The sequence below is a fragment of the Triticum aestivum genome, chromosome 5A, assembly GCF_018294505.1.
Source record: "Triticum aestivum cultivar Chinese Spring chromosome 5A, IWGSC CS RefSeq v2.1, whole genome shotgun sequence".
NCBI lineage: Eukaryota > Viridiplantae > Streptophyta > Magnoliopsida > Poales > Poaceae > Triticum > Triticum aestivum.
The window spans coordinates 439321256-439345635 of record NC_057806.1 but is presented as its reverse complement, the minus strand read 5'-3'; the positions used below and the strand labels follow the sequence as shown (position 1 = coordinate 439345635).

The following is a 24380-nucleotide window of genomic DNA, read 5'->3' as shown; positions in this document are numbered from 1 at the left end:
TCAACTACATGATCATGCAAAGCAATATGACAATGATGGAGCGTGTCATAATAAACGGAATGGTAGAAAGTTGCATGGCAATATATCTCAGAATGGCTATGGAAATTTCATAATAGGTAGGTATGGTGGCTGTTTTGAGGAAGATATAAGGAGGCTTATGTGTGATAGAGCGTATCGTATCACGGGGTTTGGATGCACCGGCGAAGTTTGCACCAACTCTCAAGGTGAGAAGGGCAATGCACGGTACCATACAGGCTAGCAAATTGCGGAAAGGTAAGAGTGCATATGATCCATGGGCTCACATTAGTCATAAAGAACTCATATAATTATTGCAAAAGTTTATTAGCCCTCGAAGCAAAGTACTACTACACATGACCCTAGAGGGATATATTGGTAGGAAAAGACCATCGCTCGTCCCCGACCGCCACTCATAAGGAAAGCACTCAAGGAACACCCCATGCTTCAAATTTGTCACACAACATTTACCATACGTGCATGCTACGGGACTTGCCAACTTTAACACAAGTATTTATCAATTTCACAATTACCCAACTAGCACGACTCTAATATCACCATCTTTATATCTCAAAACAATTATCAAGTATCAAACTTCTCATAGTATTTAATGCACTCTATATGAAAGTTTTTATTATACCCAACTTGGATGCCCATCATATTAGGACTAGTTTCATAACCAAAGCAAATTACCATGCTGTTCTAAAAGACTCTCAAAATAATATAAGTGAAGCATGAGAGATCTATAATTTCTATAAGTGAAGCACATAGAGTATTCTAATAAATTCCGATTCATGTGTGTATCTCTCAAAAGGTGTGTACAACAAGGCTGATTGTGGTAAACTAAAAAGCAAAGATTCAAATCATACAAGATGCTCCAAGCAAAACACATATCATGTGGTGAACAAAAATATAGCTCCAAGTAAAGTTACCGATGAACGAAGACAAAAGAGGGGATGCTTTCTGGGGCATCCCCAAGATTAGGCTTTTTGGTATCCTTGGATTTACCTTGGGGTGCCTTGGGAATCCCCAAGCTTAGGCTCTTGCCACTCTTTGTTCCATAATCCATCAAATCTTTACCCAAAACTTGAAAACTTCACAACACAAAACTTAATAGAAAATCTTGTGAGCTCCGTTAGCGAAAGAAAACAAAACACCACTTCAAGGTACTGTGATGAACTCATTCTTTATTTATATTGGTGTTAAACCTACTGTATTCCAACTTCTCTATGGTTTATAAACTCTTTTACTAGCCATAGATTCATCAAAATAAGCAAACAACACACGAAAAACAGAATCTGTCAAAAACAGAACAGTCTGTAGTAATATGTAACTAACGCGAACTTCTGGAACCCAAAAATTCTAAAATAAATTGGTGGACGTGAGGAATTTATCTATTAATCATATTCAAAAAGAATTAACTAAATAGCACTCTCCAATAAAAAATGGTAGCAATTCTTGTGAGCGCTAAAGTTTCTGTTTTTTACAGCAAGATCAAAAAGACTTTCCCCAAGTCTTCCCAACGGTTCTACTTGGCACAAACACTATTAAACACAAAAAAACACAACCAAAACAGAGGCTAGATAAATTTGTTATTACTAAAGAGGAGCAAAAATCAAGGAATAAAAATGAAATTGGGTTGCCTCCCAACAAGCGCTATCGTTTAACGCCCATAGCTAGGCATAAGAGCGAAGATAGATCTAGGTATTGCCATGATAATGATAAGGTAAATCGCGAAAGCTCATCTCATACTCCCTACGTTCAGCAGCAAGCTTTCTTTGTGGCAAGCAAAAGTAATCAAAAGGGCTAAATTTAATGGGACAAAAGTCCCCAAGATCAAGCTCGGGAGGTGTTGGTTCCTCCTTTGGCCCCTCATATTGCACAATCAATTCATCATTATAAGCATTCTTTTGGCAAAAAGTAATGAGCCTTTGTTCAAGGGAAAAACCTAGCCCATTGTTCTAGATAGCAAAATTATCATTAAGTTTAGAGATCTTGTTAACAAGAGCATCGGTAGGAACCTTTTTTCTAAGGTTTTCATTAAAAGCAACATGATCTAAGGATCGTAAACGCATAATGTCTTCTTGATAGAAAATGATAGCTTCTATGGGAGGACGGCTAGCATCCACCCTATAATGCGCAAAAATTTCATTGGCTTCTTTTATTATAAATCTGAACTCATGAGCTAAAAAGATGGTTGCTGCTCGCTTAATAGAAAAATGCTCAATATTAGAAAATTCCAGGAAAATCCTTTATATGGAAGGATGCATGTGTAAAAATTGTCTTTCGAGTTCAACTATGAGCAAAGATATAGCATCTGCAAGACTACTAGTTTTATGAAGGATCGATCCACTCATGGTGGGCAAAGCACCGGCACAAGTAAAGAAATCTTGAATAACTCCCTTCCCAATAATATTACCGCTACCAATCTGAAACTTTTTAGTGTGTAAAATAGTAGGATTTTCGAGAGGATCATCAATAGCATCAAAGTTTTCCATATTATTATCCTTATCAACGATAACCTCTCCAGTTTCAGACATGATGGCAACAGATTACAAAAAGAACAAGCACACAGAAGGCAGGAGGGAAAAAGAGGCGAACGGAAAAGAGGGTGAATAAAACGGTAAGGGTGAAGTTGGGGAGAGGAAAACGAGAGGCAAATGGCAAATAATGTAATGTGAATGATAAGAGTTGTGATGGGTACTTGATATGTCTTGACTTGGCGTAGATCTCCCCGGCAACGGCGCCAAAAATCCTTCTTGCTACCTCTTGAGCACTACGTTGGTTTTCCCTTGAAGAGGAAAGGGTGATGCAGTAAAGCAGCGTAAGTATTTCCCTCAGTTTTTGAGAACCAAGTTATCAATCCAGTAGGAGACCATGCGTGAGTCACCTCATACCTACACAAACAAATAAGAACCTCGCAACCAACGCGATAAAGGGGTTGTCAATCCCTTCACGGCCACTTGCAAGAGTGAGATCTGATAGAGATGATAAGAATAAGATAAATATTTTTGGTATTTTTATGATATACATTGAAAGTAAACATTGCAAAATAAAATAGATTGGAAACTTGTATGATGGAGAATAGACCCGGGGGTCATAGGTTTCACTAGTAGCTTCTCTCAAGATAGCATAAGTATTACGGTGGGTGAACAAATTACTGTCGAGCAATTGATAGAAAAGCGAATAATTATGATAACATCTAGGTATGATCATGTATATAGGCATCACGTCCATGACAAGTAGACCGAAACGATTCTGCATCTACTACTATTACTCCACACATCGACTGCTATCCAACATGCATCTAGAGTATTAAGTTCATAAGAACAGAGTAACACTTTAAGCAAGATGACATGATGTAGAGGGATAAACTCATGCAATATGATGTAAACCCCATCTTTTTATCCTCGATGGCAACAATACAATACGTGTCGTTTCCCTTTCTGTCACTAGGATCGAGCACTGCAAGATTGAACCCAAAGCTAACCACTTCTCCCATTGCAAGAAAGATCAATCTAGTAGGCCAAACCAAACTGATAATTCAAAGAGACTTGCAAAGATAAACCAATCATACATAAAAGAATTTAGAGAAGATTCAAAGATTGTTCATAGATAGACTTGATCATAAACCCACAATTCATTGGATCTCGACAAACACACCGCAAAAGAAGATTACATCGAATAGAACTCCAAGAGAATCAAGGAGAACTTTGTATTGAGATCCAAAGAGAGAGAAGAAGCCATCTAGCTACTAGCTATGGACCCGTAGGTCTGAAGTAAACTACTCACACATCATCGGAGGGGCCATGGAGTTGATGTAGAGACCCTCCGTGATCAATGCCCCCTTTGGCGGAGCTTCAGAAAAGGCCCCAAGATGGGATCTCTTGGGTATAGAAGGTTGGGGCGGTGGAAATAGGGTTTCGTGGCGCTCCTGGATGTTCTCGGGGTATATATATATATATAGGGTCGCGCTATTCGTCACCCTGGGTGAGGAATAGTTATTCTTCACCCCCCTTTATTTTACCATCAATGCACCATAATTTTATGTTCCGTAAGCTTTGTCTTATTTCCGACGCAAAAAGGGACCATAAGAAAATATATAATCGTCGTAAAAAATATTTTATGTTATGTAAAATTACAAACGTAAAAACATAGTCTAAAATACACAAAAACTGCAAATTTTCTTGTCTTATGACCTATATTTTTATTTTCTTATGTTAAATTTTACGTAATGAATCAATAGAAATGTAACTATTTGAATTCGAAACATAATTTAATTATGAAATGATCGTAAGATTACCTCGGGTGAAGAATAACGTATTCTGCATCCTGGGTGATGAATAATAACACTATATATATAGGACAACACTATTCTAATCCCAGGATTAAAATAGTTATTTGGATCACGGCACGCTCTATAAGGCGCGCGGAGGTCTTCCTGAACTCACCCGATCTAATCCATCCAGCCCCGACCACACTAGCCTCAACCCACTCCCCGCGCGGCGGCACCAACCAAAGCCCCGCCGGCGCCGGCCTGCCCACCGCCGCCTGCATCCCGCCTAACGCCACCCCCAGCGAGCCACCACCCCTCCCTGTCCCGCACCCAAAAGCCCCAGCGACGCGCGCCGCCGCGGCGCCGCCCACCACCACTATCCCGCGCTGCTGTCGCCGACCACTAGGACCTCTCGCCGCCGCCCACCACCACCTGGATGTCCCCCTCTACGCACGGATCCGGTCTTGCCCGAGCTCCCCCTGGGACAGATGAACACAGGGCAGAGGCACCTGTGCTGGGAGGAGCAGAATAGGGGCGCCGACACCAGGAATAGCAAGTCGTGCCTCACCCGGCCACCTCCTCGCTTCTCCCTCCGCTGGAGCGTGCCGACGCCCCGTATCCCACCGCCGGTGCCGCTCCTCAACTCTGGCGACGCCAAGAGCCTGCACCACCTCGGGTCTTTACCCACGCAACCAGTGGCGGCTTCCTCTTCCTTCAGCCGCTCGCGCTCCTCCGTGGAGGACTCCCGTTGTCGCCTCTGCAACCCCTGCCTAAGCATCCATCGCACGTGACCTTCTCTGGCGTGTCTGATCGACCTTCCCATCGTCTCTTGCTTGAACGTCTGAATTGCTGCTGCTCCTCCATGTAAATCTGGGAGGTCGAGGCCCCGTAGCGCCAGGGAGGTCGAGGCCATCGCAAGCATAAGTCCCCAGCAGAAGGTGAGGGTGACAAATTTTGTCTTATGTATTTGTTGTGTCTCTCCTTTTTCTACCAGTCAGTTCGGTGACATCTACCAGGAAGACTACTTCGTGAACCACATGAAGAGTGATGTGCAGGGGAAACAAGAATTACGACCCCTCCATCCCATGCGAGCAGTATGAAAGACAGGGAAGTTCATCCTGGCAGACTATGTGGCTCAGTGTGTATGTTAAATGAAGGAAAAAGAAATAGCAGGTGTCCAGCAGCATCAGTGTGTGGCTCCCCTATAATTCTTCTCTCTGTGTGTGTGCACACGCGCTGCACACGAGGATAAGTACGAGGAAAAATGGAGGCGTCCGGGCCAGGACCTGGCGGAGTAGATTGGCCAGAGTAGTCGGGCATGGCCATGGCATCCGACCGCAGACGGCGACGAATCCGCAACGTTGTAGCTTGCTGCCGTCGGGTGCGTGCATTCCGTTGGTGTGTCGCGTGAGTGGTGAGTGTGTGCGTTGTGCTAGTAGTATGTCCCGTGAGTGGTGAGTGTGTGCGATGTGCTAGTAGTATGTGCTGATGTGCAGGGTGCATGCATGTATGAGTGCACATGCGTGTTGTCACACACGAACTCAAAAATGTTTCAGATTTTGTAGCCAACTCGTGTGCACCACAGCTGTTCGTGTTTATGACCCAAAAGGAGAATATTACATTTATACTAAGCAAGAAAAAAATACAGAGACATTTTATCAGGTATTCTCCTGATTTAATGTTCATTTCTTTGTACTTATGCATGTATAGAACCAAGCCCATTTAATTTATATTTTTAAAATTTTCATTTATATCATAGAAAACATGAGGGTACATGAAAGAATACTACGGCATTCAATATGTTTTTAACGCAAAAACTATAAATTACAAAAAAGGATGAAGTTCAACCACTAAAAACAGGGGAGTCCAGGAATAAAAAAATGGGGTTAACAGAAACAAAAAGGGAATGTAACACAATCATGAGAAGTATGCGGTACAAAATGTTTGGAAATTTAGAGATAGAATTGAGGGAAAAGTTTAATTTTTTAAAGTGGATTTTCCCTGTTTCGAAAAAAGCTAGAGGTTCAAATTTAAATAACGGAGAAGTTCAATATTTATTACAAAACCAAGAAGGTTAAAATAAAAGAACAGCGCAACTTAATGTTTATAAAAAACAGAGGTCAAAATTTTCAACAATCAGTTCAACAAAGTTTATAAAAAATGGGGTTTTCCGAGTATGTTTATAACAGTGTTCAAATTTAAATAATTGAGCGCTTTGATGTATATTACATAACTGAGATTTTCCCTGTTACTAAAAGAATAGCCCAAAGAAGTTCGAATTAAAAATAGAGCAGTTAAAAAACTTAAATGCATTTTCCCTTTAAAAAACTAGAGGTTCAAATTTAAACAAGGGAGAAGATCAATATTTATTACAAAATCAAGAAGGTCAAATTAAAAAAAAAAGTGTAGTCCAACATGAAAACAACCGGAAGTTCTGCTACTACATAGTGTGTGTATCATATGAGAAAAAGAGAAAAAATGACAAAGTCTAAATTTTTTGTTGCTAGAAGTTCAGGTGCTCCACCAGGAAAAATTAAAAAATTTGTAGTGAGAAAGGTTCACCGTGTATGTACATGTTCAAAACCCAAAAAAATCAAGAAGTTCAAAAAAAATAACGAAGAAGTTCAATGATTACAAAACATAGATTTTCCTCGTTATTAAAATAATAAAGTTGTTTCTTTTCCACAAGTTTCAGAAGCTACATGATTTGTGTAAATCAAACAAACATCTGATGAATTATGAACAAAAACACATGGTAGAAGTTTCATGTGAAAAAAACAACCCGGGTTGCATTCCCGATGTGAATAGAAGAAAACAAAACTAAAATGCTAAAAAGTTTGCTGCAAGAAGTTCACGTGCTCCTTCAAGCTCAAATCAAAATTGCTTGCGCAAGAAGTTCATTATTCATTTACTTGCAAGAAGTCCAAAATACGAAAATAGAGCGGTTTGATATTTCAAAAATTACTTAAATTTTCCTTGCTATATAAAATCAAGAAGTTCAAATTAAATAATGGAGTAGTTCGATGTACACGAAAAACTCAAATTCTTTCTGTTTTTAGGAAAAATAAAAGCATGAAGTTCAATTTTAAGAAAATTGTTTGATGCTTATTTAGAAACCATATTTTTTCTACGCATAAAACTAAAAAGTTCAAATTAAAATAACAGAGAAGTTTGAAGTTTTGAAGACACTCATATTTTTTTCTTGTTACTAAAGAATAAAATGAAGAAATTCAAATTAAAATGAAAGGATATAACTAAAAAAGATGGAGAAGTTCGATGATTATAGAAAACACAGATTTTACTCATTCTTAAAGAATGGAAACAAGAAGTTCAAAAATAAAAACAAAAAGTTCAACATTTAAAAGTAGAGCGCTTCAAAATTTCATAAAAAAAAGATTAAGAAATGAAACGAGGAAGTCCATATTAAAAAGATGGAGAAGTTCGATGATTATAGAAAACTCAGACTTTCCTCGTTAATAAAGAATGGAAACAAGAAGTTCAAAAATAAAAAAACAAGAAGTTCAACATTTAAAAATAGAACGCTTCAAAATTCACAAAAAAAGGATTAAGAAATTCAGATTAATATTTATAAAAAACTTAGATATTTTCACGTAATCGAGAGAAGTTCAGGTTGATAAACTACCAAAATTTCACGTTCTACATGGTGTGCATTTTGTATTAAAAAAGAATAAAAATGCGAAGGCTAAATTTGTTGTCGTTATAAGTTCAAGTACTCCATCGGAGAAAGTTAGAAAAATTATTGTGAGAGAGATTTGTACAACAAGAATATCATTTGTGTAACACTGACGAATGGATGAGAAAATTACAAACGAAAATACGTCATAGAAGTTCAACGTAAAAACAGTACGAAGTTCATCAACTACACTGAATGAATTTTAGATGAAAAACTTTTAAAATTGTCGCGAGTATGAAAAGATGATCAACACGGGAAACTTGCATGCTTACAGCAGCTTTCCATTGGTATATCACCTGCTCAATTCCGGTGAATGGATGGAGAGTTACGAGCAAGTCGATGGAGACCTACGAGCAAAAAAATCACGTGAAAAACAGAGTGAAGTTCAGGTACACGCGCCGAGAAGTTCAGGTTTTTCACGCGATGCATTTTCGAAGAATCTGCTTCACGATAAAGGCAGAACGCATGATCCCGCCATTTTCAAAATTACTTGAAAGCGGCTAGGAATCAGAGAAAACCATCAACATGAAAAAGTTCCGCATTTTCCGTAGCTTTTCAGCGGTATATTATTTGCCTCATTCCGATAAAGTTTGTAAAAATTATGGAAATAAACGTTTTTAACCATTTTCAAAACTGACATAAAACCGTAATGAATTAGGAGAAACAATATATAAAAAAAGTTTCTCATTTCTTCAAGCTTTCCAACGCCATATTATTTTCTGCATTTGGACGTACGGTTAAAAAATTAGCTCGAAAATACGAACTCGGTGGAACTTGTACCGTTTTCTAAATTACTTTTAAACCATTCAAAATTAGAAAAAACTTTTAACATAAAAAAGTAGCGCATTTTCATAAGCTTTCCAATGCCATATTTTTGCCTCAATTGGATTAGCCGTTTAGAAATGGTGTCGAAAATACGAACTCGGGTGTTCGGTTTGTGAAATGTTACGATTTTCCGAATTACTCTTTAACCGTAGGGAACTAGAGAAAACTTTCAACATGTGGAAGGAGCGGTTTTGCAGAAGCTTTCCAACGCCATATTATTTGCCTCATTCCGATAAACAGTTTTAAAATGCGATCGAAAATACGATTCACGTTTTTTATATGAAGAAATAACGGTTTTCAAAACTACTCTTAAACCGCTTACATTTTGCCAAAAATTTAACTTGGGTCATGATACTGATGTCCATAGCTTTCCAATGGTATATCGCAAGCCTCATTTGGGCAATGTTGGCAGAAGTTCAGCCTAGTTCACAGGGAAGGTCAGGCGCGTTACTCGGGAAGTTCATGTTGTGATCAGAATATTATTCTGATCCCGTGATCAGAATAGTGTTTATGTATATATATATATATATAGGAGGAAGAAGTAGGTCGGTGGAGCAACGAGGGGCCCATGAGGGTGGAGGGGGCGCCCCCTGCCTCGTGGCCTCCTCGATTGTTTCTTGACGTCCACTCCAAGTCCCCTGGATTACGTTTGTTCCAAAAATAACGCTCCCGAAGGTTTCATTCCGTTTGGACTCTGTTTGATATTCCATTTCGGCAAAACACTAAAATAGGCAAAAAATAGCAACTTGGCTTGGACCTCCGATTAATAGGTTAGTCCCAAAAATAATATAAAAGTGTATAATAAAGCCCATTAACATCCAAAACAGATAATATAATAGCATGGAACAATCAAAAATTATAGATACATTGGAGACGTATCAGGGAACATCTTTCATTTTCTCTCTATCTTCTGCAGTGGTCGGGCATTGAGTCTGACTCAACTTCACACCTTGTAACACAGGCAAGAACCCTTTCTTTGCTTGGTCCATTTTGAACTTCTTCAAAACTTTATCAAGGTATGTGCTTTGTGAAAGTCCAATTAAGCGTCTTGATCTATCTCTATAGATCTTGATGCCCAATATATAAGCAGCTTCACCGAGGTCTTTCATTGAAAAACTCTTATTCAAGTATCCTTTTATGCTATCCAAAAATTATATGTCATTTACAATCAACAATATGTCATCCACATATAATATTAGAAATGCTACAGAGCTCCCACTCACTTTCTTGTAAAAGCAGGTTTCTCCAAAAGTCTGTATAAAACCATATGCTTTGATCACACTATCAAAACGTTTATTCCAACTCCGAGATGCTTGCACCAGTCCATAGATGGATCGCTGGAGTTTGCACACTTTGTTAGCACCCTTTGGATCGATAAAACCTTCAGGTTGCATCATATACAACTCTTCTTCCAGAAATCCATTCAGGAATGCAGTTTTTACATCTATTTGCCAAATTTTATAATCATAAAATGCGGCAATTGCTAACATGATTCGGACGGACTTAAGCATCGCTGCGGGTGAGAAGGTATCATCGTAGTCAACTCCTTGAACTTGTCGAAAACCTTTCGCCAGAAGTTGAGCTTTGTAGACAGTAACATTACCGTCAGCGTCAGTCTTCTTCTTGAAGATCCATTTATTCTCGATGGCTTGCCGATCATCGGGCAAGTCAACCAAAGTCCACACTTTGTTCTCATACATGGATCCCATCTCAGATTTCATGGCCTCAAGCCATTTTGCGGAATCTGGGCTCATCATCACTTCCTCATAGTTCGTAGGTTCATCATGGTCAAGTAACATGACTTCCAGAACAAGATTACCGTACCACTTTGGTGTGGATCTTACTCTAGTTGACCTACGAGGTTCGGTAGTAACTTGATCTGAAGTTACATGATCTTCATCATTAGCTTCCTCACTAATTGGTGTAGGAGTCACAGGAACAGATTTCTGTGATGAACTACTTTCCAATAAGGGAGCAGGTACAGTTACCTCATCAAGTTCTACTTTCCTCCCACTCACTTCTTTCGAGAGAAACTCCATCTCTAGAAAGGATCCATTCCTAGCAACGAATGTCTTGCCTTCGGATCTGTGATAGAAGGTGTACCCAACAGCCTCCTTTGGGTATCCTATGAAGACACATTTCTCCGATTTGGGTTCGAGCTTATCAGGTTGAAGCTTTTTCACATAAGCATCGCAGCCCCAAACTTTAAGAAACGACAACTTTGGTTTCTTGCCAAACCACAGTTCAAAAGGCGTCGTTTCAACGGATTTAGATGGTGCCCTATTTAACGTGAATGCAGCTGTCTCTAAAGCATAACCCCAAAACGGTAGCGGTAAATCAGTAAGAGACATCATAGATCGCACCATATCTAGTAAAGTACGATTACAACGTTCTGACACACCATTACGCTGTGGTGTTCCGGGTGGCGTGAGTTGCGAAAACAACTGAAGACCAAACTCATAAATCAAATATTCTCCTCCATGATCAGATCGTATAAACTTTATTTTCTTGTTACGATGATTTTCCACTTCACTCTGAAATTCTTTGAACTTTTCAAATGTTTCAGACTTATGCTTCATCAAGTAGATATACCCATATCTACTAAAATCATCTGTGAAGGTCAGAAAATAATGATACCCGCCGCGAGCCTCAACATTCATCGGACCACATACATCAGTATGTATGATTTCCAACAAATCTATTGTTCGCTCCATAGTTCCGGAGAACGGCGTTTTAGTCATCTTGCCCATGAGGCATGGTTCGCAAGTACCAAGTGATTTATAATCAAGTGATTCCAAAAGTCCATAAGGATGGAGTTTCTTCATGCTCTTTACACCAATATGACCTAAATGGCAGTGCCACAAATAAGTTGCACTATCATTATCAACTTTGCATCTTTTGGCTTCAATATTATGAATATGTGTATCACTACTATCGAGATTCATCAAGAATAGACCACTCTTCAAGGGTGCATGACCACAAAAGATATTACTCATATAAATAGAACAACCATTATTCTTAGATTTAAATGAATAACCATCTCGCATCAAACAAGATCCAGATATAATGTTCATGCTCAACGCTGGCACCAAATAACAATTATTTAGGTCTAATACTAATCCCGAAGGTAGATGTAGAGGTAGCGTGTCGACGACAATCACATCGACTTTGGAACCATTTCCCACGCGCATCGTCACGTCGTCCTTAGCCAATCTTCGCTTAATCCGTAGCCCCTGTTTCGAGTTGCAGATATTAGCAACAGAACCAGTATCAAATACCCAGGTGCTACTGCGAGCATTAGTAAGGTACACATCAATAACATGTATATCACATATACCTTTGTTCACCTTGCCATCTTTCTTATCCGCCAAATACTTGGGGCAGTTCCGCTTTCAGTGACCAGTCCCTTTGCAATAGAAGCACTCAGTCTCAGGCTTAGGTCCAGACTTGGGTTTCTTCACTTGAGCAGCAACTGGCTTGCTGTTCTTCTTAAAGTTCACCTTCTTCCCTTTACCCTTTTTCTTGAAACTGGTGGTCTTGTTGACCATCAACACTTGATGCTCCTTCTTGATTTCTACCTCCGCAGCCTTTAGCATCGCGAAGAGCTCGGGAATTGTCTTATCCATCCCTTGCATATTATAGTTCATCACGAAGCTCTTGTAGCTTGGTGGCAGTGATTGAATAATTCTGTCAATGACACTATAATCTGGAAGATTAACTCCCAGTTGAATCAAGTGATTGTTATACCCAAACATTTTGAGTATATGTTCACTGATGGAACTATTCTCTTCCATCTTGCAGCTGTAGAACTAATTGGAGACTTCATATCTCTCAATCCAAGCATTTGCTTGAAATATTAACTTCAACTCCTGGAAAATCTCATATGCTCCATGACGTTCAAAACATCGTTGAAGTCGCGGTTCTAAGCCGTAAAGCATGGCACACTGAACTATCGAGTAGTCTTCAGCTTTGCTCTGCCAGACGTTCATAACATCTGGCGTTGCTCCTGCAGCGGGTTTGGCACCTAGCGGTGCTTCCCGGACGTAATTCTTCTATGCAGCAATGAGGATAATCCTCAAGTTACGGACCCAGTCTGTGTAATTGCTACCATCATCTTTCAACTTTGCTTTCTCAAGGAACACATTAAAATTCAACGGAACAACAGCACGGGCCATCTACCTACAACAACATAGACATGCAAAAATACTATCAGGTACTAAGTTCATGAAAAATTAAAGTTCAATTAATCATATTACTTAAGAACTCCCACTTAGACAGACATCCCTCTAATCATCTAAGTGATCACGTGATCCATATCAACTAAACCATGTCCGGTCATCACGTGAGATGGAGTACTTTTCAATGGTCAACATCACTATGTTGATCATATCTACTATATGATTCACGCTTGACCTTTCGGTCTCAGTGTTCCGAGGCCATATCTGCATATGCTAGGCTCGTCAAGTTTAACCCAAGTATTCTGCCTGTGCAAAACTGGCTTGCACCCATTGTATGTGAACGTAGAGCTTATCACACCCGATCATCACGTGGTGTCTCGGCACGACGAACTTTCGCAACGGTGCATACTCAGGGAGAACACTTATACCTTGAAATTTAGTGAGAGATCATCTTATAGTGCTACCGTCGATCTAAGCAAAATAAGATGCATAAAAGATAAACATCACATGCAATCAATATAAGTGATATGATATGGCCATCATCATCTTGTGCCTGTGATCTCCATCTCCAAAGCACCGTCATGATCACCATCATCACCGGCTTGACACCTTGATCTCCATCGAAGCATCATTGTCGTCACACCAACTATTGCCTCCATGACTATCGCTATCGCTTAGTGATAAAGTAAAGCAATTACATGGCGATTGCATTTCATACAATAAAGCGACAACCATATGGCTCCTGCCAGTTGCCGATAACTGTGTTACAAAACATGATCGTCTCATACAATAAAATTTAGCATCATGTATTGACCATATCACATCACAACATGCCCTGCAAAAACAAGTTAGACGTCCTCTACTTTGTTGTTGCAAGTTTTACGTGGCTGCTACGGGCTGAGCAAGAACCGTTCTTACCTACGCATCAAAAAAACCACAACGCGGTATAGTGATTGCTTTTTGATCTTCAGAAAGAACCCTGTTCATTGAATCCGATTCAACTAAAGCTGGAGAAATAGACACCCACTAGCCACCTGTGTGCGAAGCACGTTGGTAGAACCAGTCTCGCGTAAGCGTACGCATAATGTCGGTCTGAGCCGCTTCATCCAACAATGCCGCCGAATCAAGAATCAACTAGCGACGACAAGCAATATGTATATACCCATGCCTACAACTCCTTTGTGTTCTACTCGTGCATATAACATCTACGCATAAACCTGGCTCGGATGCCGCTGTTGGGGAATGCAGTAATTTCAAAAAAAATTCCTACGCACACGCAAGATCATGGTGATGCATAGCAACGAGAGGGGAGAGTGTCGTCCACGTACCCTCGTAGACCGTAAGCGAAAGTGTTATGAGAACGCGGTTGATGTAGTCGTACATCTTCACGATCCGACCGATCCAAGCACCGAACGCACGGCACCTCCGAGTTCAGCACATGTTCAGCTCGGTGACGTCCCACAAACTCCGATCCCGCAGAGCTTCGAGGGAGAGTTCCGTCAGCATGACGGCATGATGATGGTGATGATGATGCTACCAACGCAGGGTTTCGCCTAAGCACTACTACGATATGACCGAGGTGGATTATGGTGGAGGGGGGCACCACACACGGCTAAAAGATCAACTGATCAACTTGTTGTTGGGGAACATAGCAGAAATTCAAAAATTTTCCTACGAATCACCAAGATCTATCTATGGAGAGACCAGCAACGAGTAGAAAGAGAGTGCATCTACATACCCTTGTAGATCGCTAAGCGGAAGCGTTCAAGTGAACGGGGTTGATGGAGTCGTACTCGTCGTGATTCAGATCACCGATGATCCTAGTGCCGAACGGACGGCACCTCCGCGTTCAACACACGTACAGCTCGACGATGTCTCCCACGCCTTGATCCAGCAAGGAGAGAGGGAGAGGTTGAGGAAGACTCCATCCAGCAGCAGCACAACGGCGTGGTGGTGATGGAGGAGCGTGGCAATCCTGCAGGGCTTCGCCAAGCACCTACGGGAGAGGAGGAGGTGTCACGGGAGGGAGGGAGGCGCCAAGGGCTCAGGTATGGATGCCCTCCCTCCCCTCCACTATATATAGGGGCAGGGGAGAGGGGGGAGGCGCAGCCTTGCCCCTTCCTCCAAGGAAAGGGTGCGGCTAAGAGGGGGGGAGGAGTCCAACCTCCCCAAGGCACCTCGGAGGTGCCTTCCCCCTTTAGGACTCTCCCCTTTTTCCTATATCTTGGCGCATGGGCCTCTAGGGGCTGGTGCCCTTGGCCCATGTAGGCCAAGGCGCACCCCCTACAGCCCATGTGGCCCCCCGGGGCAGGTGGCCCCACCCGGTGGGCCCCCGGGACCCTTCCGGTGGTCCCGGTACAATACCGATGACCCCGAAACTTGTCCCGATGGCCGAAACAGGACTTCCTATATATAAATCTTTATCTCCGGACCATTCCGGAACTCCTCGTGACGTCCGGGATCTCATCCGGGACTCCGAACAACATTCGGTAACCACATACAAGCTTCCTTTATAACCCTAGCGTCATCGAACCTTAAGTGTGTAGACCCTACGGGTTCGGGAGACATGCAGACATGACCGAGATGTTCTCCGGTCAATAACCAACAGCGGGATCTGGATACCCATGTTGGCTCCCACATGTTCCACGATGATCTCATCGGATGAACCACGATGTCAAGGACTCAATCGATCCCGTATACAATTCCCTTTGTCTAGTGGTATGGTACTTGCCCGAGATTCGATCGTCGGTATACCGATACCTTGTTCAATCTCGTTACCGGCAAGTCTCTTTACTCGTTCCGTAACACATCATCCCGTGATCAACCCCTTGGTCACATTGTGCACATTATGATGATGTCCTACCGAGTGGGCCCAGAGATACCTCTCCATTTACACGGAGTGACAAAATCCCAATCTCGATTCGTGCCAACCCAACAGACACTTTCAGAGATACCCGTAGTGTACCTTTATAGCCACCCAGTTACGTTGTGATGTTTGGCACACCCAAAGCACTCCTACGGTATCCGGGAGTTGCACAATCTCATGGTCTAAGGAAATGATACTTGACATTAGAAAAGCTTTAGCATACGAACTACATGATCTTGTGCTAGGCTTAGGATTGGGTCTTGTCCATCACATCATTCTCCTAATGATGTGATCCCGTTATCAACAACATCCAATGTCCATGGTCAGGAAACCGTAACCATCTATTGATTAACGAGCTAGTCAACTAGAGGCTTACTAGGGACATGGTGTTGTCTATGTATCCACACATGTATCTGAGTTTCCTATCAATACAATTCTAGCATGGATAATAAACGATTATCATGAACAAGGAAATATAATAATAATCAATTTATTATTGCCTCTAGGGCATATTTCCAACAGTCTCCCACTTGCACTAGAGTCAATAATCTAGTTCACATCGATATGTGATTAACACTCAAGGTCACATCCCCATGTGACTAACACCCAAAGAGTTTACTAGAGTCAATAATCTAGTTCACATTTACCATGTGATTAACACTTGATGAGTTCTGGGTTTGATCATGTTATGCTTGTGAGAGAGGTTATAGTCAACGGGTCTGAACCTTTCAGATCCTTGTGTGCTTTACAAATCTCTATGTCATCTCCTAGATGCAGCTACCACGTTCTATTTGGAGCTATTCCAAATAACTGTTCTACTTGGAGCTATTCTAAATTGTTGCTCCATTATACGTATCCGGTATCTCTACTCAGAGCTATCCGGATAGGTGTTAAGCTTGCATCGACGTAACCCTTTACGACGAACTCTTTTACCACCTCCATAATTGAGAAAATTCCTTAGTCCACTAGTTACTAAGGATAACTTTGACCGCTGTCCTGTGATCCATTCTTGGATCACTCTTGTACCCCTTGACTGACTCATGGTAAAGCACACTTCAGGTGCGGTACACAGCATAGCATACTGTAGAGCCTATGTCTTAAGCATAGGGGACGACCTTCGTTCCTTTCTCTCTATTCTGCCATGGTCGAGCTTTAAGTCTTAACTTCATACCTTACAACTCAGGCAAGAACTCCTTCTTTGACTGATCCATCTTGAACACCTTCAAGATCACGTCAAGGCATGTGCTCATTTGAAAGTACTATTAAGCGTTTTGATCTATCCTTATAGATCTAGATGCTCAATGTTCAAGTAGCTTAATCCAGGTTTTCCATTGAAAACACTTTCCAAATAACCCTATATGCTTTCTAGAAATTCTACGTCATTTCTGATCATTAATATGTCAACAACATATACTCATCAGAAATTCTATAGTGCTCCCACTCACTTCTTTGGAAATACAAGTTTCTCATAAACTTTGTATACACCCAAAATCTTTGATCATCATCAAAGCATACATTCCAACTCCGAGATGCTCACTCCAGTCCTCAGAAGGATTGCTGGAGCTTTGCATACTTATTAGCATATTTCAGGATTGACAAAACCTTCCGGTTGTATCACATACAACCTTTCCTCAAGAATCGTCGAGGAAACAATGTTTTGACATCCTATCTGCAAGATTTCATAAATAATGCAGTAATTGCTAATATAATTCCAACAGACTCTTAGCATCGCTACGAGTGAGAAAGTCTCATCGTAGTCAACTCCTTGAACTTGTCGAAAAACATCTTAACGACAAGTCGAGCTTTCTCAATGGTGACACTTACCATCATTGTCTGTCTTCCTTTCAAAATCCATATCTACCTAACAGCCTTACGACCATCAAGTAGTTCTTCCAAAGTCTACACTTTGTTTTCATACATGGATCCTCTCTCGGGTTTTATGGCCTTGAGCCATTTATCGGAATCCGGGCCCACCATCGCTTCTCCATAGCTCGTAGGTTCATTGTTGTCTAGCAACATGACTTCCAAGACAGGATTACGTACTACTCTGAAGTAGTACGCATCCTTGTCATCCCACGAGGTTTGGTAGTGACTCAATCCGAAGTTTCATGATCACTATCATAAGCTTCCACTTCAGTTGGTGTACGTGCCACAGGAACAACTTCCTGTGCCCTGCTACACACTTGTTGAAGTGACGGTTCAATAACCTCATCAAGTCTCCACCATCCTCCCACTCAACTCTTTCGAGAGAAACCTTTCCTCGAGAAAGGACCCGATTCTAGAAACAATTCATATTGCTTTCGGATCTGAATTAGGAGGTATACCCAACTATTTTGGGTGTTCTATGAAGATGTATTTTATCCGCTTTGGGTTCGAGCTTAATCCTGAAACTTTTTCACATAAGCATCGCAGCCCCAAACTTCTAAGAAATGACAGCTTAGGTTTCTCTAAACCATAATTCATACGGTGTCATCTCAACGGAATTACATGGTGCCCTATTTAAAGTGAATGTGGTTGTCTCTAATGCCTAACCCATGAACGATAGTGGTAATTCGATAAGAGACATCATGGTACGCACCATATCCAATAGGGTGCAACTATGATGTTTGGACACACCATCACACTATGGTGTTCCAGGCTGTATCAGTTGTGAAACAATTTCCACAATGTCTTAATTCTGTGCCAAACTCGTAATTCAGATATTCATCTCTATGATCATATCATAGATCTTTTATCCTCTTGTCACGACGGTCTTTCAACTTCACACTGAAATTACTTGAACCTTTCAATAATTCAGACTCGTGATTCATCAAGTAAATATACTCAACATCTACTCGAATCATCTGTGAAGTAAGAACATAATGATATTCACTGCATGCCTCAGCACTCATTGGACTGCACACATCAAAATGTGTTACTTCCAACAAGTTGCTATCTTGTTCCATCTTACTGAAAACGGGGCTTTTCAGTCATCTTGCCCATGTGGTATGATTTGCATGTCCCAAGTGATTCAAAATCAAGTGAGTCATAACGGTCCATTTGCATGGAGTTTCTTCATGCATATACACCAATAGACATGGTTCGCATGTCTCAAACTTTTCAAAAACGAGTGAGTCCAAAGATCCATCAACATGGAGCTTCTTCATGCGTTTTATACCATTATGACTTACATGGCAGTGCCACAAGTAAGTGGTACTAACTATCATTACTATCTTATATCTTTTGGCATGAAAATGTGTATCCCTACGATCAAAATTCAATAAACCATTCCTTTAGGTGCAAGAGCACTTATTCAAGTTTAATACTAATCTTGATGGTAGAGGGAGTGTGCGATGTTAGATCACATCAAACTTGGAAACATTTCCAACACGTATCGTCAGCTCACTTTTAGCTAGTCTCCGTTTATTCCGTAGCCTTTTGTTTCGAGTTACTAACACTTAGCAACCGAACCGGTATCTAATACCCTGGTGCTACTAGGAGTACTAGCAAAGTACACATTAACACAATGTATATCCAATATACTTCTATCGACCTTGCCAGCCTTCTTATCTACCAAGTATCTAGGGTAATTCTGCTCTAGTGGTTGTTCCCCTTATTACAGAAGCACTTAGTCTCGGGTTTGGGTTTTACCTTGGGTTTCTTCACTAGAGCAGCAGCTGATTTGCCGTTTCATGAAGTATCCCTTCTTGCCCTTGCCCTTCTTGAAACTAGTGGTTTCACCAACCATCAACAATTGATGCTCCTTCTTGATTTCTACTTTCGCGGTGTCAAACATCGCGAATACCTCAAGGATCATCATATCTATCCCTGATATGTTATAGTTCATCATGAAGCTCTAACAGCTTGGTGGCAATGACTTTGGAGAACCATCACTGTCTTATCTGGAAGATCAACTCCCACTCGATTCAAATGATTGTTGTACTCAGACAATCTGAGCACAAGCTCAACAATTGAGCTTTTCTCCTTAGTTTGCAGGTTAAGAAAGTCATCGGAGGTCTTATACCTCTTGACACGGGCACGAGCCTGAAATCCCAATTTCAGCCCTCAAATCATCTCATATGTTTCGCGATGTTTCAAAAACGTCTTTGGTGCCTCAACTCTAAACCGTTTAACTGAACTATCACGTAGTTATCAAAACGTGTATGTCAGATGTTCGCAACAACCACAGACAACGTTCGAGGTTCAGCACACTGAGCGGTGCATTAAGGACATAAGCCTTCTATGAAGCAATGAGGACAATCCTCAGTTTACGGACCTAGTCCGCATAATTGCTACTATCAACTTTCAACTAATTTTTCTCTAGGAACATATCTAAACAGTAGAACTCTAGCGTGAGCTACGACATAATTTGCAAAAACCTTTTGACTATGTTCAGGATAATTAAGTTCATCTTATGAACTCCCACTCAGATAGACATCCCTTTAGTCATCTAAGTGATTACATGATCCGAGTCAAACTAGGCCGTGTCCGATCATCACGTGAGACGGACTAGTCATCATCGGTGAACATCTTCATGTTGATCGTATCTTCTATACGACTCATGTTCGACCTTTCGGTCTCCGTGTTCCGAGGCCATGTCTGTACATGCTAGGCTCGTCAAGTTAACCCTAAGTGTTTCGCGTGTGTTCCGAGGCCATGTCTGTACATGCTAGGCTCGTCAACACCCGTTGTATTTGAACGTCTGAATAAAACACCCGATCATCACGTGATGTTTTGAAACAGCAAACTGTCGCAATGGTGCACAGTTAGGGGAGAACACTTCTTGAAATTGTTGTAAGGGATCATCTTATTTACTACCGTCGTTCTAAGCAAATAAGATGTATAAACATGATAAACATCACATGCAATCAAATAGTGACATGATATGGCCATCATCACTTTGCTCCTTTTGATCTCCATCTTCGGGGCTCCATGATCATCATCGTCACCGGCATGACACCATGATCTCCATCGTCATGATCTCCATCAGCGTGTCTTCATGAAGTTGCCTTGCCAACTATTACTTCTACTACTATGGCTAACGGTTAGCAATAAAGTAAAGTAATTACATGACGTTTAAGTTGACACACAGGTCACAAATAAATAAAGACAACTCCTATGGCTCCTGCCGGTTGTCATACTCATCGACATGCAAGTCGTGATTCCTATTACAAGAACATGATCAATCTCATACATCACATATATCATTCATCACATCCTTTTGGCCATATCACATCACATAGCATACCCTGCAAAAACAAGTTAGACGTCCTCTAATTGTTGTTTGCATGTTTTACGTGGCTGCTATGGGTTTCTAGAAAGAACGTTTCTTACCTACGCATGAACCACAACGTGATATGCCAATTGCTATTTACCCTTCATAAGGACCCTTTTCATCGAATCCGATCCGACTAAAGTGGGAGAGACAGACACCCGCCAGCCACCTTATGCAACTAGTGCATGTTTGTCGGTGGAACCGGTCTCACGTAAGCGTACGTGTAAGGTTGGTCCGGGCCGCTTCATCCCACGATGCCGCCGAATCAAGATAAGACTAGTAACGGCAAGCATATTGAACAATATCGACGCCCACAACTACTTTGTGTTCTACTCGTGCAAAGAATCTACGCAATAGACCTAGCTCATGATGCCACTGTTGGGGAACGTAGCAGAAATTCAAAAAATTTCCTACGAATCACCAAGATCTATCTATGGAGAGACCAACAACGAGTAGAAAGAGAGTGCATCTACATACCCTTGTAGATCGCTAAGCGGAAGCGTTCAAGTGAACGGGGTTGATGGAGTCGTACTCGTCGTGATTCAGATCACCGATGATCCTAGTGCCGAACGGACGGCACCTCCGCGTTCAACACACGTACAGCTCGACGATGTCTCCCACGCCTTGATCCAGCAAGGAGAGAGGGAGAGGTTGAGGAAGACTCCATCCAGCAGCAGCACAACGGCGTGGTGGTGATGGAGGAGCGTGGCAATCCTGCAGGGCTTCGCCAAGCACCTACGGGAGAGGAGGAGGTGTCACGGGAGGGAGGGAGGCGCCAAGGGCTCAGGTATGGATGCCCTCCCTCCCCTCCACTATATATAGGGGCAGGGGAGAGGGGGGAGGCGCAGCCTTGCCCCTTCCTCCAAGGAAAGGGTGCGGCTAAGAGGGGGGGAGGAGTCCAACCTCCCCAAGGCACCTCGGAGGTGCCTTCCCCCTTTAGGACTCTCCCCTTTTTCCTATATCTTGGCGCATGGGCCTCTAGGGGCTGGTGCCCTTGGCCCATGTAGGCCAAGGCGCACCCCCTACAGCCCATGTGGCCCCCCGGGGCAGGTGGCCCCACCCGGTGGGCCCCCGGGACCCTTCCGGTGGTCCCGGTACAATACCGATGACCCCGAAACTTGTCCCGATGGCCGAAACAGGACTTCCTATATATAAATCTTTATCTCCGGACCATTCCGGAACTCCTCGTGACGTCCGGGATCTCATCCGGGACTCCGAACAACATTCGGTAACCACATACAAGCTTCCTTTATAACCCTAGCGTCATCGAACCTTAAGTGTGTAGACCCTACGGGTTCGGGAGACATGCAGACATGACCGAGATGTTCTCCGGTCAATAACCAACAGCGGGATCTGGATACCCATGTTGGCTCCCACATGTTCCACGATGATCTCATCGGATGAACCACGATGTCAAGGACTCAATCGATCCCGTATACAATTCCCTTTGTCTAGTGGTATGGTACTTGCCCGAGATTCGATCGTCGGTATACCGATACCTTGTTCAATCTCGTTACCGGCAAGTCTCTTTACTCGTTCCGTAACACATCATCCCGTGATCAACCCCTTGGTCACATTGTGCACATTATGATGATGTCCTACCGAGTGGGCCCAGAGATACCTCTCCATTTACACGGAGTGACAAAATCCCAATCTCGATTCGTGCCAACCCAACAGACACTTTCAGAGATACCCGTAGTGTACCTTTATAGCCACCCAGTTACGTTGTGATGTTTGGCACACCCAAAGCACTCCTACGGTATCCGGGAGTTGCACAATCTCATGGTCTAAGGAAATGATACTTGACATTAGAAAAGCTTTAGCATACGAACTACATGATCTTGTGCTAGGCTTAGGATTGGGTCTTGTCCATCACATCATTCTCCTAATGATGTGATCCCGTTATCAATGACATCCAATGTCCATGGTCAGGAAACCGTAACCATCTATTGATTAACGAGCTAGTCAACTAGAGGCTTACTAGGGACATGGTGTTGTCTATGTATCCACACATGTATCTGAGTTTCCTATCAATACAATTCTAGCATGGATAATAAACGATTATCATGAGCAAGGAAATATAATAATAATCAATTTATTATTGCCTCTAGGGCATATTTCCAACACTTGTGTGTCTATGGGGTGCCCCCCTCCCCCGTATATAAAGGAGTAGAGGAGGGCGAGAGGCCGTCTGTCAGTGTCAAAACCGGCGGATCTCTGGTAGGGGGTCCCGAACTGTGCGTCTAGGCGGATGGTAACAGGAGGCAGGGGACACGATGTTTACCCAGGTTCGGGCCCTCTTGATGGAGGTAAAACCCTACGTCCTGCTTGATTGTTCTTGATGATATGAGTATTACAAGAGTTGATCTACCACGGGATCAGAGAGGCTAAACCCTAGAAGCTAGCCTATGGTATGATTGTATGTTGTCCTACGGACTAAAACCCTCCGGTTTATATAGACATCGGAGGGGGCTAGGGTTACACAGAGTCGGTTACAAGGAAGGAGATCTACATATCCGTATTGCCAAGCTTGCCTTCCACACCAAGGAGAGTCCCATCCGGACACGGGACAAAGTCTTCAATCTTGTATCTTCATAGTCCAACAGTTCGGCCAAAGGATATAGTCTGGCTGTACGGATACCCCTAATCCAGGACTCCCTCAGTAGCCCCTGAACTAGGCTTCAATGACGATGAGTCTGGCGTGCAGATTGTCTTCGGCATTGCAAGGCAGGTTCCTCCTCCGAATACTTCATAGAAGATTTTGAACACGAGGATCGTGTCCAGCTCTGCAAAACAAGTTCCACGTACAACCGTGGAGAGAATAATATTTCCACAAATCTAATCTGCTGACATACCCCGTAGCGTGACATCACACCACAGCGAGGTCTTTATTTGAATCGTTTTTCATAAGCAATCTCAGTGTGTCTCGCGAGGCAGTTTCCTTGGCACATCTTGTCGAAGCAGAGATCGTGTCCCCTTTATTACGGGATTCTCATTAATACGAACATCGGTAACCCAACCGTGCCTATTGGTAGGACTCCTAGATCTTAGGCAAGTCCCAAACGGCCACGAGGAGGACACTTGATATTCACCCTCTTTATAAAGGGGACAAGGCCTTTTCCTCTCGATCTTAATCGAATCCGCCTCCGCCTCGAGTTCCAACACCCAAAGCTCAAGTTTAGGCACTTCGTACCTTCAACTATGTCCGGATCCAACCTTCAAGGTCGGTGGATGCCTTCCTCCGTCATGGAGGAGGACATCAAGAGGTTGAG

General features: G+C 42.3%; 1 long non-coding RNA gene across 1 annotated transcript; it reads left to right on the top strand.

The window, feature by feature from the left end:
• Positions 1 to 5174: 5174 nt before the first annotated feature.
• Positions 5175 to 5986, top strand: LOC123107094 (uncharacterized). Its single transcript, XR_006451589.1, has 2 exons — positions 5175 to 5229; positions 5308 to 5986. It is a non-coding gene; the product is annotated as an uncharacterized lncRNA (long non-coding RNA).
• Positions 5987 to 24380: the final 18394 nt, after the last annotated feature.